Below are 18,568 nucleotides of genomic sequence, written 5' to 3' on the forward strand. Positions count from 1 at the left end.
CTGCCCTTCCTCTTCCCAGCATTCTCCTTGTCTGTTTGCCCCACCTATACTTCCTGCCTGGCTACTGACCAATCAGCTTTTTTTTTTTTTTTTTTTAAACCAGTGTACAAGAGCATTACCCACAGGTTCATTTAAGTTACAAGTGCTAGTTAAGAAAGCTATAGGCCAAGCTTTCATAATCAATAAGAAGTCTCGGTGTCATCACTTGGGAGCTGGCAGGGAGGATAGAGAAAGACTCATTACATCTGAAAGGCCTTGGTGGCAGCTCTAACACATTCAAGGACTGACTCTTCATTTAACAATTCATGGTGTTTACACAACTAACCTCGATTTTCACAGACAGAGTGAACACCTTGGTAGTGGTGCATTTTTGATATAATGGATAGAGTGTGTAGAATCATTCTTTATTATCATTGGCAACAAGTAACTAAATATCAGATGTGTGTATCAGATTTGGAAAAATCATAGATTCAAGATCTCTTTGGAAATTAGCTGTGGTAGTTTGAGTAAGAATGGCCCCTATAGGCTCTCATATTTGAAAGCTTGGTCACTAGGGAGTAGAGCTGTTTGAAATAATTAGAAGGATTGGGGGGCATGGCCTTGTTGAAGTAGATGTGGCCTTGGAAGAAGTGTGTCACTGGGATTGGGCTTTAAAGTTTCAAAAGTTCTCTCTCTCCCTCTTTATCCCTCCCTCTCTCCCTTTCCCTCTCTCTTTCCCTCTCTCCCTCTCTCCCTTTTCCTTTCTTCCTTTCTTCCTTCCTTCCTTCCTTCCTTCCTTCCTTCCTTCCTTTCTTCCTTCCTTTCTTTCTTTCTCTCTGCCTACAGATCAGGATGTAGCTCTCAGTTATTGCTCCAGCACTTGCCAATGTGCCAACATGTCCTGCCTAAACCATGATGATAATGGATTAAACGCTGAAACTGTAAGTCAGCCCCAATTAAAAGCTTTCTTCATAAGCGTTGCCTTGGTCATGGTGTCTTTTCACAGTAATAGAACACTGACTAAGAATAAGCCATTATGAAAATAATCCATTTATAACACTGGATGTAGTTATGATGTGCATTCAGTCTTTTTATTTAGCATTTATTGTAAGGTTGCCTGTGTTGCTGTCTTTTTAAATAAACTCAGATGTGATTTGATCCACACTTTCCTGCCCATTGCTTGAAGAGATGATTCAGTTAAGCAAGACATGGGGGTTGTGTGAGACAGTCTTAGGATTGCTCTGGACCTCAGGATGATCTTATTGGACAGTAATAGCTGGGAAAATGAGCCCAGTTGCCTCTGTGAGTCTTACAGACACCAGAGTTTAGAAACCACTGGTTCTGGAGGCGTCAGTCAGTGTCTGGAACTTGAAAGCACTCTGGCTCAGTTCCAGAAGTTCTGCTCGGAGTCTCTGCTGCCCCTGACTGAACTGTGTGGTGACTCTGGGCAAGTTGAGGAGCTCTTTGCTCATTGTTCTTATTTATTTATTTACCTATTCACTTATTTATTTATTTATTTATTTGCCTGCCTATCTATTTAACAAAAATCCTTATGTCCCTTCTACTGTTCCCTGATTGTTTTGTAGACCAACGGATAAAATATGAGGTCTCGGCACCACACTGTGCCTTCCATTTTCAGGAGCACCATGATCAGGGTGAAGAATCACACATGCTTGTTTCTCTGGGAACTTTGGATACAAAATCTGGTGTATGAAAACGACACGGGGGGAGGGGGGGCGGCGGATATTTTCTATTTAAAGTCTACTGTACTAAAATGAATTATAACTAATTTCATCCTGTTTAATTTATTCTATTGAAATACTACATCTGTTTATGAACTGGCTGGCAGAATCAGATTAGGGGAAGGCAAATTTGGTTAGAGGCAGGACTCTGGGAGTTGGGGAAGGTTTCGGGAAAGCCGGTGATTAGGGAGGATGGATATGGGTGAGTTTTGTAAAGCCTTTGTCTTGGAGGTCACTTCCAGGGGACTCTTGGGCCTCGCCTAGGCTATGGAATGGAGAAGAGGGTAGGATCTACATCTTTTTGGATTTTAGAGAGGTTTGGGATGGACAGGATTTGAAACTCTTGTCAGGGTACAGGGAGGAAGCACAGGAGGTGAGGTTCCTCTCTTAGAAGAGGCCCAACTGACCTACAGATGGAACAAAATGGCAGCTTTATGGCCGTCACCACCTTCTCCTAGGAGGCTTCTTAAACTGAAGCTTGTAGTTTTGTTTTTTCTTCTTCCTATCTTTTATTTCCTATAGTCGTTTGCAGCAATTGCTCAAGCCAAACCGTTCTAGAACAGAGCAAATGACATATATTTACTCAGGGTTAGGTAGGTAGAAGCAAGCTTGTGTTTGCATGCTGTGGAGGGCTAGAGGGAGGGAGATATAGACCGAAGCTTGGCTGGTAACCATAAAGGACAGCCACTATAAAGCCCTTGTATGTGATGTCCATGCCTGTAGATACCTCAGCTCTAATGGCTATCTGGAGAAGGAGAAGGACAGGAAGGGATCATTAGCATCCGACTCTGGCTTCTTCCTCCTGTTCTGCTCCCATTGTCACCTCCATCTTCCCTGTTGCTGTTGGCTGCTTTCTTCCAGAAGCTTCTCTCCATGTCCTGCCCTTTGCTGACTTGGTATCAATGCCGTCCATGGCCACAGCACTAAAGGGCCTTGTCCTCTCTTCCTCAGGATGACTTAGAAAAAGTCCCAGCCATAGACTCTCCTACAGAGTTCATTTCTATGGAAACATGGATGAGTGTTTCAGTGGGGGGCTAATGGTAGATCTGTGTCCTCTAAGGTGAGCTGAGAAAGTAGCTACCATGTGTTGCTTTACTTTGAAAGGAGACTGCGTTATAAGGTCTAAACATGTATATGACTGTGTTTGGGTAAAAACATGCAATGTGATTTAGAGCCCGGCTGACTTGTCCAGTAACAGAATCTTCACAATGCAAAAGGAACTGAACAACTCACTAAACTGTACTTTGGGGCTTTGCACTGTTGTATCTGAATGATTTGGGGCAATTCTAATTAAAAACAAACAAACAAACAAACAGTTTTCTGTGTGAAGTGGAGATAAAAATACTTACTCTCAAGAGACAAGATGGGATGGATGCATCTGCAACATTATAAAGACTTGTTGCTTCAAGCTCTGGCAGATATCAGACTCAAAGGCCTTAACTGAGTTGCAAATGAAGCTGTCTTTGCTCATCATTATCAGAAAGCATTGGTTGGAAGGTATGACTTATGCAATAAAGCGTGTAAAAAAATGAGAGTGATAAGGTCCCCGTAGTTACTAGCTCTGTGCCTGCATGGGATTGGCTCAGCCAACTGTCAGTCATGGATGGGAGAAGGGCTCATATGGTCCTACCCTTCCTTGCTGAACTGTGGGCTACTGATAGATTCTGGGGCAGGGGAATCATTGTCGTCAATTGCATACTCACTGCTGACCCCATCAGATTCCAATGGACAGTTCCTAACCAGATGGGGCTGGTTAAACTCAGTGTCTCACAAAACAAAAAGACATGAATGTGAGAGACACATTTATAGAGAAGGGAGGCTGAAAGGTGTGTGTGTGTGTGTGTGTGTGTGTGTGTGTGTGTGTGTGTGTGTGTGTTCAGAATGCATTATATATGTATGACATGTCAGTGCACAAAATTCATTTTAAAAAGTGAGAGAGTTTATTGTGAGCGAAGGACATCCTAAGAAGCATTGTGTTGAGAAGTAACGTGGAACTAACTTGCTAAGAAGTAGAAGACAAAACCTAAGAAAAGTTTGAAAATGAAGCTGGAGTTAGATATTGATACTTCCTAATGTTACACATTTCATTAAGTTTCACCATTAGTGTTTCACCCAGGCATCACAGGCTGTTGTCTTTGCTCTTGGTGAGTAGTTCCAGTTTCACAGGAACTGATGGGTGGATCAGAGGAGAGAGATGGAGAGGCCCAAGTCGTGTCCAGTTGTCTTGCTGAGCACATGTCCTCAGCTCGGTACCGAAGTAAGAACATTTTGTACACTGTCTAACAACGAGTCAGTGAGGAAGCAACATCAACATTGGTTTGCTCAGGTGTGAAAGTGATCTCAGAGCCAACGGGTCCCCCAGAGAAGTTCTGCAGAGACAAAATACAATGGAATGTGTAGTTTTGAGTTTTTAATACATTTTGAAAGGTTTTAATCACGTGTACTTTGATGATACTCACCCCTGTATATTTATACCATGAAATATCATTTGGCTGTTAAGAAAAACAAATTTATGACAGTTACAGGTAAGTGGATAAAGCTAGAGGCAATCCCCTGAGTAAAGTAACCCAGACCCAGAGAGACAAACACAACCCTTCCTCTCCTTTGTGGGCATCAGCCTTGACTCTTCTACTAAATGTGTTCCATATGGAATACCTGGAAAGGTCAGAACATTAGTAAGAGGCCGTGGAGGGGGCACATTCAAGGGAGGGGAGACAGAAAGCAGTGTTTTAAAGGGTTACAGGGAAATAATGGAACAGGAAAGGTTAAGTTGGGCTGTGGGGGATGGAAGGTCAGAAGAGGAATAAGTAATGCTAAATAATTTTCAAAAAACTGTATTAGAACTTATTGTTGTAGAAGCGTGTGTGCGTATGTGTGTGTGTGCGTGCGCACGCATGCGCGCATACGCACATGTTTAAAATGTAATTACCCTATAAAGGAGTGACAAAACCCCTACCAGAATTACAGGCTAACAAAAGACCCAGTGCCAGCAATCGGGGAGTTCTTTTGGAGTTGTTGGCTAGCGAGGTCCCATAGACCCCACCCACCCACCCCCACCCCAGACATTACAGGCTGTTGCCATTGCTCCTGGGTACCCTATAGAAATGAGGGAAGATACAGCCTTGTGTATAAGCTCTGCCTCCTCCACACTGAACACCATGGGAGTTAACAAACAAGCCAGGGTGAATGGTGCCAGGACTCGAAAGACAAGTATCAGCCATTTAATTGGTATTTGGAAGACCTTTCAAAACCTTGGAGTCCCGAGAAGCACCACAAAATAAATAATCTGTAGTTTGACTGCATCAAGTGTAAATTTCTGTGCATCAGAAGCCATTATCAACCCAGCTGAAGTACAAGTAAGAGACTGTGAAGATGCAAGGGAATATTATATAATTACCATAGATGAGTGATTAATGTCTTTATTGAATAGAGAGCCCTCACAAATCAATAAGAAAACCACACATCTCCTAAGTGAACACGAATCACTTTAAATTTTTAAATTGCTCAGCAGCAGAAAAAAATAGAATAGAAAATAGATACTGTTTTCACTAGCAATAGAGGATAGGGGGATGTAGGAATATCTCAGTGGCAGGGCACTTGCTGCCCAGCATGCTCTGGGTTTGATCCTCAAGGACGCTGTGCATGCATTCATGCAATCACAAAAGTGTACATACACACACACACACACACACACACACACACACACACACACACACACGCCAAGATACATTTGTCGTTGTTAGAGAAAGAGGCACTTACATTAACTATGTGATTAATTATTTTTGATAAGCTATATCAATTTTTGCCCTCATAGCAGAGAGATGATGGGCAAGTAACATGAAGAAGATGTCTCTTCCTTAGAAGAATTTATTTTGCTAACTTTCACTTAAGGAAATTAGCAGTTATAAATGTCAAGACTTTTATGCCAGGGTACTATTGAAAGGTTAGGTGTACCTGAAAAACAGAAAGCAACTTAGAACTTTAAAAAGTCAGTTGAGAACTGGAGAGTTGGCTTAGTGGTTAAGAGCCCAGACACTGCTGATGCAGAGAACTCAAGTTTAGTTCCCAGCACCCAGGTCATGCAGTCTACAACTGCCTGTAACTCCAACTTCAGGGGAATCTGAAACCTCCTTCTGGCCTCCAAAGATATCTTCGTGCACATGCATTTACACACACATAAATAAAAATAAAATACATCTTTAAAAAAAATAAGTGAACAGATTTTCTTGTGAAAATGTGGAGATTACACTGAAGATGTTAAGATCGTGTCTTCCAAGGTCAGTGTATGAAAAGATGATTCTATGTTCAAGGAATACAGGAAGCATAGACTATGTCCATGGTCCTATCCTAACCTTGCTTCCAGAGACGTGTGTGGTTGAGTGTATCGAAAGAAAATACTCAACCCACTTTTTAAGTTTCTGTAAGTAATTGGGTTATAGTCTTGTCTTTTACATATTTTTTTTTTTTACAGTGAACACTCATTGTATTAAACTTATTTAGAAGATTCAATGAGAAAATGTAGTGGAGACACCAAGGTTAATATAAAGGTTTTACAAATGTTGATTTCCTTCTATTTTCTTTTTAGAACACTGAATCAAGGCTTGAAATTACAGATTAAATTATTAGGGCCTGGGCTATGTATGGCTGAATGGTAGAGTGTTTTCCTATTACTTGTGAGGTCCCAGGTTCAATTGCTTGTACAGCCAAATGAAATAAAAGACTTCCTTATGACTTGAGAATGGATTTTCAAGACTGACGAAAATGATCTTTCTGACATTAATTTGTATAGCTTTTGTTTTGTTTTGTTTTTTTGAGACAGGGTTTTTCTGTGTAGCTTTGTGCCTTTCCTGGAACTCACTTTGGAGACCAGGCTGGCCTCGAACTCACAAAGATCCACCTGCCTCTGCCTCCCGAGTGTGCGCCACCAATGCCCTGGCTTATATAGCTTTTAATGGAGCAAAGTTCGCTGTGTTTGTCAAGCATAGTGAGAACTAACTGTGAAGTCCACTCTTTATTTACATTTTCTGTAAATAAACTGATCTAATTGGAGAGCTTTAGGTCCTATACATATTACTGTCTTTGGATAGGAAATGTGGTTGGTACTTGGTGGGATATGTTAGCATTTTATGAAAGCATAGTCAGCCTGCACCTTCCTCTTGATGTGCCAAAGGCAGAGAGGATCTGGAATTGTCTATTTTGAGGGGCTGATGCTGTTACAGCCGTCATCTCATGGTATCTCATGCATAATTAGGCTTTTGGCTTGTGTGTGCCTGGAAGCTATGGCCATTGGCAAATGGTGCTGACAGTAATGAACCTTGAAAGACGATAATGGATTCATCATGAGAGCTGTGGATGAATATGGATCCTGAGGATGGGTTCCTGTTGCCTGTGTTTTCAAACACAGGTGGTTAAAATATATATTTAAAAACCATCTTCATTACAACTGCTCATTTCTATCTCTTGAGCACAGTCATTTCAAATTCCAGATCATACTTTAAAAATATTTTTGTATAAGTTCATGTGTGTGTGTGTGTGTGTGTGTGTGTATGTGTGTGTGTGTGTGTTGTATATTTACATCTCCTCTGCATACAGGAGAAGCCCAAAGGAAAGACCACCTACTCTATCACTTGCCACCTTGTTTTTTTGAGGCAGGGTCTCCCACTGAACCTGTAGCTTGTATTTTTCAGCGAGGCTGTAATCAGCAGATACCAGTAACCCTTCTATCTCTGGCCCACACAGTGTAAGATCATACCCAGCCTGTTATGTGGGTGTGGGATCTGAACTCATGTCCTCAGGTTAGTGAAACATGAACTTTTAACCACTGAGCAATCTCTCTAGCCCCTTAAAAGTTCGTTTTTAAGTACTATATCAAGGCTGTATTATTCCTTTGATTTGGTGTGAGTTTTCCTACATTCTGTATTTAAGCATTTTCTGAAGCTGTGTTCTTTTTCTAATGCACTTTACTATATTCTTCTAAGTTGGTGCCAATGTTTCTGCTTTTGAGTGCATTGATAATGTGTGGTTTTAACTAATGCCAAGGTAAATATAAGAGAGAGAGAGATTCCTTCGTTCTTGTTAAATGTTTGTTTGTTTGTTTTTAGGGTGACTTTGGATCCTGTATTTCAAGAAGCTCTCAAAAGGTAATGAAAATTAATACTTAAACTGCACAAATATTTTGTTTTATGTCTACAAACTTTTCTTCAAGATAGCTATAAACCTAGATCTGAATTTATTTATATATGGAAAACAATTTGAAGTCTTATCATTTTATTATTTTATTATAATGTTGGGGTATTGTATGAAACTATTCTTGGGGATAAGTGAGCAAACATCTATTTACTTCAGAAAAGGAATTGACAATAGATCCAAGCAATGATACAATCAGAGTACAACAGGGGAAATTGGTGGGTTTTTTTAGGGTTACTTACGAGAGTTTGGACAGAAACAGAAATGACTCAGTCAGCTATATCGCCAAAGCCCACCCCAGCATAGGTGAAAGCTCACAAAAGCTGGACATTTGGAGCACACTGCACAGCCTACAGGCAGCTCACCAGTTGAGAGTATCCTTTCCAGAGCTAGCTCTGTTGATCTGAGCCTCTTTCAAGCAGCTCAAATGGTCTGAGAACATCTGTCAGCTGTCCTTATGGCTTGCACACATTTGGGAAGGGTAGGGCCTAGTGAATCTGGTCAGTTTCAGGGACTTCCTGATGTGTTTGTGTTGTTTACCTCCTGAGCTTTATGAGTTTCCCTATAGAATGGAATGTTTTAACCTCCCCCTTACACCATCCTGTATCTTAGTGAGCTTCCCTGCAAGAAGAAAAGTTTTTGTTTTTGTTTTTGTTTTTAATCTCAGAGGCAATTGCTACACAAAGCAGAGATCAAACCCAGGGCATTGTGAACACTAAGCAAGCATCTTACCACTGCATCTAGCCTCTCAAGGCTTAATAGGTTTACTTAGGTGGGGGGGCTCTTGGTCAACTGGTCATGTGCTCATGGTAAGACTGCACTGTGGGGTCCTTTCCTGTTTACTCCATCTGGTCTTCAGTGGAACATATTGAGGCTCTATTTGGTAGCATGTGAAGAGTAATCCTGTCAGTTGGCAATAGATCTGCAGTGATACAATGTTTGGCTTAGTTCTCTAACTTCTGTTCTGTTTGAAAAGTCTACATGGGGGCTGGAGGAGAGATGGCTCAATGGGGAATGTGATTCTCTGCAAGCATGGCCCATATTTCAGATTCCTAGAACCTGCATCACTGCTGGACAGGCATGGTAATCTGCCAATAGTTCCAGCTTTGGAAGGCAGGAATAGAGGATCCCCAGAGCAAGCTGGTTAGGGAGAGTAGCCATCTTTGGACCTGTTGGTTTGCCTGAAAGACCCTGCTTTGATGGTGAAGGTGGATCAACCTTGAGCTTTCATCCCTGTGCACATACATATGTACCTGCACATACATGTGAATATGTATATATGTGTGTATAACATACATATACACACGAAAATGAAAAAAAAAGTCCATGCATGATCAAGTGTTTGTTTCTAGACCCAGCACCAATGCAGAAAGTTGGCATGTGGTCTTAGTGGTAGTGATCTGAAGCACATACCTCACATGGAAGGGTATTGGCAGTCACTTCCTCCACCCTTAGTGAAGACTAAATTTCCACTCTCCTCCCCATCAACTGATTCTCCTCCTAAACTCTTCAGCATGCGTCTTTTCTAATACTCACTCCATTCTCTGGTCTTTCTGTCTGCCGTGTGGGGAGGTATTTACTCTTCTCCACCAGTGGAATAGAGTGACGGTAAATATGGACTCCATTTGTATGCAAGCTCTATGTACTGAATTCTCTTCACACCAAAATAAGAATCGTTATTATGACTTTCTCGATAGTTTATTGTCTTAAACATTTAACTCAGCAATGTAACTCAGTACATGTAAACTGGTGAGTTAGAATAGTGTGGTCAGTGCCTTTTCTGGGATGACATTTGCATTCATGTTTGTGAATTGTTAGAATAAGCCACGTGAAGTGACCATTCTGGTAGTTAAAAAATACCATATTAGTAATCCGTGTGGTTAAGTAATCCTATGTGTAATTCTACTTCCTGTTTATGTACAGTGGATGATGTTTCTGTAACAGATTCCCACCATACCTTTTCAAAGGCAGGTACACTTGAACGGCCTCCTGAAATGATACCTTCTTTTTGGTTGGGCAGTACATCGTTCAAGAATGGCAATGCAGTCTATGAAAATGTTTCTATTTGTTCCCTAGCTTTGTCATAGGACCAAAAGATTCAGCAAGCTGTCACACTGTGGCTGGCTAGTGTCATCACTGCCTCTAGTGACAAGAAAGTTAGATTTATCTCACTGTATAAATACTCACCTGCTGTGGATATCGCTCTGTATAAATAAAATGCTGTTTGGCTAGTAGCCAGGCAGCAAGTATAGACGGGACAAGAGAGAAGAGAATTCTGGGAGGTGGAAGGCTGGGGCAGAGAGAGATGGCCAGCCACCACCACAACAAAGACATAAGGTACTGGTAAGCCATGAGCCACGTGGCAAAGTATAGATTAATAGAAATGGGCTAAATATAAGAGTAAGAGCTAGACAATGGTAGGCCTGAGCTAATGGCCAAGAAGTTTGAATAATAATAAAACAAAATAGTAGAAAGTAGAAAGATTATATAAAGCTTGAAGACCAGAAACTAGCAGCATTTGGCTGGTTCAGCATTTGGCTGGTTAAGCTTTTAGGCTTTGGAGCAACACAGTTCAGCTAAGGTTCATTCTGGATGAGGACTCAGAAGCTTCCAGTCTGAGGAAACAAGACCAGCTGAGGAACTAGCAAGGTGAGGTAACTGTGGCTTGTTCTGCTTCTCTGATCTTCCAGTGTTTACCCCAATAACTGGCCTCAGGTTTGATTTTGTTAGTAAGAACCTCTAACCATTCTGCTACACTCACCATCTCCATGAATACGTTCTACTCTTTGAAGTACTTGTGCACTATTTTTGTGTGTTTTTCCTTAGTGATTTTAAGAAGTGTGTTAGTTATTTTTCTTGTTATGTGATGTAATATATGACAAAAAATAACTTAAGGAAGGTTTTATTTTTGTATACAGTTTGGTCCATCACAGTGAGGAAGGCATGGTGGCTGGAGCTTGAGGTGGCTGATCACATTGCAAGTGCAGTCAGGAAGCTGAGAAGCATGAATGCTGGTGCTCAGCTAATTTTTCTCTTCCGTGTTCAGTCTAGGTCCCCATCCCATTGGTTGGTACTGCCCACATTCAGGGTAGGTCCTCCCTTGTCGATTAACACAATCTTAAAATCCTTCACGGACCTGCCCAGAGGTTTGCTTCCATTATTCTAAACCATATCAAGTAGATGATCAAGATCAGCCACCATAAGGTCAAGCATATGAAATCCTTTAAGAATAACAAATTGAGTCAGACTCTAAAACATGATACCCAAGATGCTGACCCTATTGGTGACAATCCAGAGTTGAACAAAAATGCCATCACTTTTAGCTCAGGCTGGCTTATATGGGTCATCCAGAACTCTCACCTTCTATCATTGAACATATAAAATTTTTAAGTAGTAGTGTGAGGTACCAGTGGCATATTCAGAAGAGACATGAGTGTTAACCAGCTTCCTCAAAGCCCTGTTGTATTTCTAAGACTGTTTTTCAAAAGATTTATCTCTCTCTCTTTTTTTACCTTAGAATTTAAGACCTAGTGTTATTGATGAATATGATTTATAGAATGAATAGAACATGAATTTGACCAATGTCATACATAATGAGTAAGATAGAGGTCATCATTGTTCAAGATCCTAGTATTTTAGTTTGTCCTCAAACTTTGAGGAGTCTACAAGTCTTTAGGCATGAACTTGGATTTGCTCTACTCTGTAAACATCTTTGTGCATGATCTAGTTTCATTTGCTCTGGCCTGGGCATTTTGACAGTTCCTGGAGGTAATGCATGGCTAAGCCAACTTTCACAGCAAGCTTTTATGTTTGGTCTCCTGCTGTCTTCACTGAAGAACTGACTTTGTACCTATGTTGTTGAAAGAAACTAAATAGCTACTCGTTGAACCTGTCTAAAATAATTTATTTCATTTTCACTCTTTAAATATCATCTCTAATTTTTTTGATAGAACATGGCAATTGTGTATAACTATAGGGTCACTTTGAATTCTCTCGTCAACCTTGTTCTGGAATCACTTCATATAGATATGGCAGACAACTCCTTCTGCAGTAACAGATGATAACATAGGATGGAGGAGGCAGGAGGCCATAGCACATCTATTTATAGGTCAACTGAGTTGAATGCTGAGATCAATAAAATGAAAGCATCAGTAAATTGATGGGAGCCTCATTTGTTCGGTGCACAATCTGCTTCTTTCCTGGGGTCCCTCCAATCCCCCACTGTGGTGGTTTGAATGAGAATGGCCCTCAAAAGTTCATATATTTAGATGCATAATCTCCGGTTGGTGGACCTGTTTGGGAAGGATCAGGAGGTGTGGCCTTGTTGTTGGAGGTGTTACCAGAGGCGGGCTTTGAGTTTCATCCCATTCCCAGTTAGTTCTCTCTACTTGTGGATCCAAATATAAGCTCTCAACTATTACTTCAGTGCCATTCCTGTCTGCCTGCTGCTTTGCTCTTTACCATAATGGTCATGGAACTCTAAACCACCCTCAGAAACTGTAATCCAGCCCCCAGTAAAATCTGTTCTTCTGTAACAGTGGTTCTCAGCCTGTGGGTCCAGATGTTGTCAAGTTGACAGCTAAGAGGAGCCATCACAGGGCCATAGCCGCAAACTCGGGGGAATGTAACCAGATGGCCTCTGTACAAAAGCTGTTAGAGGCCATAAAGCAATGGTTGTCAACCTGTTGGTCACAACTTCTTTGGGGGATTGAGTGACCCTTTCACAGGGGTTGTCTAAGACCATCTGACAACACAGATATAAAATTAGTAAAATTACAGTTATAAAGTAGCAGTGAAAATAATTTTACAGTTAAGGAGGGGTCACTACAACTTGAGGAACTGTTTATATTAAAGAGTTGCATTGTTAGGAAGGTTGAGAACCACTGTTCCGTAACTTAGCTTGGTCATGGTACCTGACCCCAAAAATTGAAGAGTAAGTGTGGTTCTGTGGTTGTAGTCTGTGACTATCAAGGCAACACTTAAGTTCCAGGGTCTCCTTGTAAATCTTATGTTTAGATGTCTTTAAATGTGAACAGGGTATCTGGAGATTAAAATGCTGTCCGAGTGTTGTGTGTTTCACAGAAAGACTGAAGGAAGCCACAGGCAAGTGCCAGCTTCCATGGTGGCATTCTCTATGGATGGTGGGCCATGAGTAACAGAGAACAATGTGCATCGTGCCAAGCTGAGTCTGCATCCCAATGATGCAGTTCTTGGAGCTGTCAGCTTCGATTTGCACCTGCTTTAAAGGTGTGGGTTACAATGAGCTCAAGGAAAATTGCCTGCGTGATTTCAATTTAGTGCATACCTAGCATGCCTATGAAGGTTTGTTTTCAGTCTCCAATGGGTACAGCCGGGCCACCATCATTCAGGTGCCAGCTGCTCTGAAAGTCCTTCTGGAGACAGGGACTTTACATGAGGCCCAGAAGTGACAGTGAAGGGCTGGGGGCAGAGCTCAGTTGTAGAGTGCTTGCCTAGCATGCATGAGGTCCTGAGTTTGATCTTCAGCACTGTATGAACCAGGCATAGTGGTCCATGCCTGTAATCTGTAATCACAGTACTCAGGTTTTGGGAGGTGAAGGATCAGAAGTTCAAGGCCATCCTCAATAATACAGAGTTCCATACCAACCTGGGGTACACAGGACATTCTCCCTTCCTCCTCCTCTCTCTCTTGCTTTCCCCCTCCCCTCCCCTCCTCTCTTCTTTCCCCTCCCCTTCTCTCCCTCTCTCTCTCCCTCTCCCTCCTTCCCTCCCTCCCTCCCTCTCTCTCTCTCTCTCTCTCTCTCTCTCTCTCTCTCACACACACACACACACACACACACACACACACACACACACACACGAATACATGCACACATAGGAATAAGTGAAAGTATGTATGCATAAGCTGATATGAGTGGATTCTTCTTGAATATGTATGGTCAGTAAGAGGAAAAATCTCTCCCCTTTCACTGAAGAATTCTAGTCCCTAAGCACCTACCTGTGACATCTAAGGAGGGATTATGCAATGTTATTGACTATAAAGTGGGCCCTTTAGCAAAGGGGTCAGTGAAGCAAAGGTATGCATGGGGAAAATGGAAGATTGGATGGCCTTAATCTGAATCATTTTTTTTAAACAATTGTTAAACAACTGTGCACAGTTGAGTCACATAGAACTCTTTTTATAAGGGCCTGGGAACACAGCTCAGTTAGTCACTGGCTTACCTAGAGTGTATGTAGCCTAGGGGTTGATCCCCAACACTGGTAAATGGCTCACAGCAGCAAATAACCTGTAATGTAGGACCAGGGAGGTAGATATAGGAGAATGAGAAATTCAAGGTCGTCCTTCGATAAAGTGGCTAGCCTAGGCTACATGAGACTGCTTAAAAACAAAACAAAATAAAAAACCATCATAACCAAAGAAGTCATCTTATAAACCTGAGCTCTTCATTGCTTAGTTATATCATACCTGTAATTGCTTCTAGTGTAGCATCCCCTGATTGCAGTTCTGGCTTCATGGCTAAGAGACCCAGAGGCTAACCTGAGTCTACCTTGCACACACAGAGATACTGTCTGGGATCTTTGCCCCAAGAACTTTGAATTTTCTGATTGCCCACCTCTCCCCACCCTCCGTCATCCAGAACCACTTCAAAGTTGCTAAGGACTTCAGAAATGAAATCTGACATCAGTGTTTTCTTCCAGACATTGATGCTGTCTGGCTCCTGTGTCCCTGAAGATGTAATACAGTCACTTTCCCTGCAGGTTCATTATGCTTCGCTCGAATCCTTGCTGAGGATGTTACATTTGCCCTTGAAAAATCTCTGAACAATGTGCTGGTGACACCTTTAGCTCGAGTGGGTGTTTTAGAGTCGAGATTTCTGACACTGATTAAAGTTTCATTTCTGAAAGTGCCATGCTTAGTAAAACACCCACGAGAGAACTTTTGCTATCCCAGGGCCCTGCCCTAGTTTTTCTTCTCTTTTCTTTTCAAACAGATTTTTTATTTTCATTTTTAAGTGTGTGTGTGTGTGTGTGTGTGTGTGTGTGTGTGTGTGTGTGCACAAGGTGTGTGCATGAACTCGTGTGAGCATGCACATGTGTGTGGGTACCTGTGGACATCAGGAGAGGATGTTGGGTCCTCTGGAACTGTACTTACAGGTGATTGTGATCCACTTGGGAACAGAGCTTGGGTCCCCTGGGAGAGCAGTAAGAGCTCTTAACAGCTGAATCATCTCTCCAGCCCTATTTAACTTTCTTTGGTCATTAAAGGATAGGGCATACTTTTCTGCTTAGTAAAGGTTTGGCTTCCATTTATTGATTTTGGTTTTTTGAGACAAGGTCTCACTATGTAGGGGCTACTTGGCTGGCCTAGAACTCAATATGTGGACCAGGCTGGTTTTTAACTCTTAGAGATCTGCCTCTGCCTCCCAAGTGCTGACATTAAAGGTGTACACCACTACATCTAGCTATTTTGATATTTTTTTTAAAAATCAATATGCAGTAATTATACATTTAATGAGGTTTGGTGTAATATCTTCACACATACATACTGCATGCACATCTCAAATCCAATCCTCCTTTCTGCCTCTTCCCAGGCCCGGTGCGGTTTCAATCAGTAATATGCCCTCCTGTACTTCCATGTGGATGGTTTTGAACTTCCATCTATGGAAGATGCTTCCTGTGTCTCATTTAGCACGATGTCTTCCAGTCCCATCCATCTTGCTGAAAATGCGTGGATTTCATTCTTCCTTGTGACTAAATAATAGTCCTTTGTGTCTATTATATACAACATTGAAAAAATTGTCCAGCTGTTAAGCATGTGGGCCAAATCCATTTCTTAGCTAATGGCGGCATGCAGGTGTCTCTTCTAAATAATGAAATGGTTTTCTTTGGATGCACAGTCAAAGGGAGAGCTCAGTCATAGGCAGATCAGGTTTTTTGTGCTTAGGAGGGATCTTCATTTTATTCTCCCTTACGGTTTGGCTAATTTACATTTCCACTATCAGTGTATAAAATTTCCTCACATGCTCTCCAGCATCTATTTTCTGTGATTTTGCTCACAGCTGTTCTAACTGGGGTGAGATGGAATCTCACTGTAGTCTGGATTTGCATTTTCCTGACGGCTAAAAATGTTGAACGTTTTCGTGTATTTGGGGCCGTTTTTATTTCTCCTTTAGAGAAATGTCTCTTCAGATACTGTGTCCATTTTTTAATAGGATTACTTGTTATTTAGCTGTTAAGCTTCCTGGGGTGAGTTCCCTCTTTTCCCTACTCTGTAGGTCAGCTTCACTTATAACTTGGCTATATATCTGCAGGAATTATTTTATCGAGTATTATTACTTTGCGTGCGGTTTTATATGTATGCTTACAACACTATACATCCTCTAGCTTTCCTTTCCTTGCAAATATTTTTCCACACTTTGCATTTTCATTGTACTCTGAATAACCCTCAAAACTCACCTAAAAATCAAATAAACAAACAATTGTTTCCCAACCACAGGAGAATTGCTGGTTGAAGAATTGCTTTCCAATATGTGTGTCTTTAGAGTTTATGTCTGGGCACAGTTTAGGATTTTATTTTTGGGTACTGTAGCTGAAAAGATAGGCTGAAATTATTTTGAGGGCGTTGACTTCTATGTTAGGAGTTAAGCTGGTGTTGATGCGTCCCATATTAAGTTGGATAGAATTATAGACTGTGTTCTGTGGTGAGGTATACATAAATTTTAATTTCTCTGAGGGAGTAAAGTGGATTTCAGGCTATCTGCATATATCATGTTACTAAAAAACTGAAAAACCGAAAACTAAAATAACAAATAAAAATCCCCAACTCTCAGAAGAGTCTGTTGGCAATAACGTTTAATGTCACATGTAAATTCATGTCACATCTAAATTCACTATCACATCTGAAAGCCTATGTGAAGACATCATAACTCAGCAGCTAGCATGTAAATGAGGACCCTGAGCCTCTAAGGCCATTTCTGGTTCTTGCATCCTATCTTTGTGGTAAGGAGTGTGTGGTCCTCACTTGGGGTAATGCACTGACTCCTGAACCTCCCGCATCTCTTGTAAGAGAGCAGTGTGGCAAGTTGGCTTAGTGTGAGAACCCTGTTGGTTAATCTTCCTTGTTAACTTGCTGAGATTTGAAACCAGTTATAGGAGGCACACCTCTGGGTCCTTGGTGAGGGCGTTTCCAGAGAGGTTTAACCAGGGAGGGAAGATACACTCTGAACATGGGTGGTGCCACTAGGGGGGCTGGAGTCTCAGGCTGCATGACAATGGAAAACCTGTAAGGCCAGTGGAGCACCCACGCTCAGCTGCTTCCTCACTGTGGACGCAATGTGATGGGCGGCTCTATACTCTTGCCACCAAGATTTCCTGCTGAGGTTGGCTATATACCCTTTCTTAAAGCATGAGCCAAGGGGCTGGAGAGATGGCTTAGTGGTTAAGAGCACTGGCTGCTCTTCCAGAGGACCTGGGTTAAATTCCCAGCACCCACATAGTAGCCCAAACTGTCTGCAACTTTGGTTCCAGGGGTCTGAAACCTTCAGGCCAATGCACATAAAATTAAGTTAAACAGTTTAAAAAATAAATAAAGCATGAGCCAAAATAATCTGTCCTTTCCTTATGTTGCTTCCGTTGGGTGTTCTTTTTCCCTGATAACAAGAAAAAGTTGACTGACTTCTAGATGCTTGTTGAGGGCCATGAGCAAACTCTCTGTCCATCTTGTCCCCCAACCCACTGTTTTCTGGAAGAGACTAGTGATAGGTAACCCTCTCAGAGGGTTACATCAAGCATCGAGTGTGAGTGCACCATTTTCCAGAAGGCTCTTGGCACACAGGATGTGCTTGATGAATTTTAAATATCACCAGAATTAACATTCAGACTCCCCTTCCTCTTCCCTTCCCTCTGTCGCTGGCATTCTCAGAGAATTTTCCACACAGTAGGGTATGCCAAACCCTCCAAAGTAAGGAACCTAAAAAAAAAAAACAACTCAGTGTAATAACACAGCTGTAGACAAGACCTTGATAGACTGACCAGGAGATGTTCTACAGCCCACCATCAAGATGGACTGAACTTCCGATGACGTCCGCCTCTCTGGCTCCCATATCTCACTCTTCCACTGTCAATTCCATAAGTTAAATCCAAAATAGATGAACAGGACTTGAGGGTGTCAGTTCACTTTGGCGTTGGATGGTATGTGCCTGTTTGCCAGTGTCCATCTAATCGACACTGTCACTGAAATATGTAGTGCATATATTACTACATATAATAGACAGATATGGGTGCACACATAAACACGTGCATATAAAATACTTTTTTATATTTGTGGTGTCTGGGACTCTAGCTCCCTGCTGAGTCCTTGACAGGAACTAGGGTCCTGAGGGTACAGCTTCCACATGATAAATACTGTTTACTCTGAAAGTTCAAGGCCAGGCTGCTCAACATGATAAGACTCTGTTTCAAACTAAACCAAACAAACAGGTAGAGGCTCTGTCATCTTCAAAAGGGATAGTTTGGCTTTTGTTGGTTCCTGTGTGTGTGTTGTTTTTATTTAAGCTCTGTTTACGGTGAGCATCTGTGCTGTTTCCATCTTCCCAGTGGAACTCTGCGCCTCACAGCTGCTGGCTCAGTGCAGAACTCAAGACTCCAGGGTAAAAATTTATTTTTTCTGAGGCCATTCACAG

The sequence above is a fragment of the Onychomys torridus genome, chromosome 18, assembly GCF_903995425.1.
Source record: "Onychomys torridus chromosome 18, mOncTor1.1, whole genome shotgun sequence".
Lineage (NCBI taxonomy): Eukaryota > Metazoa > Chordata > Mammalia > Rodentia > Cricetidae > Onychomys > Onychomys torridus.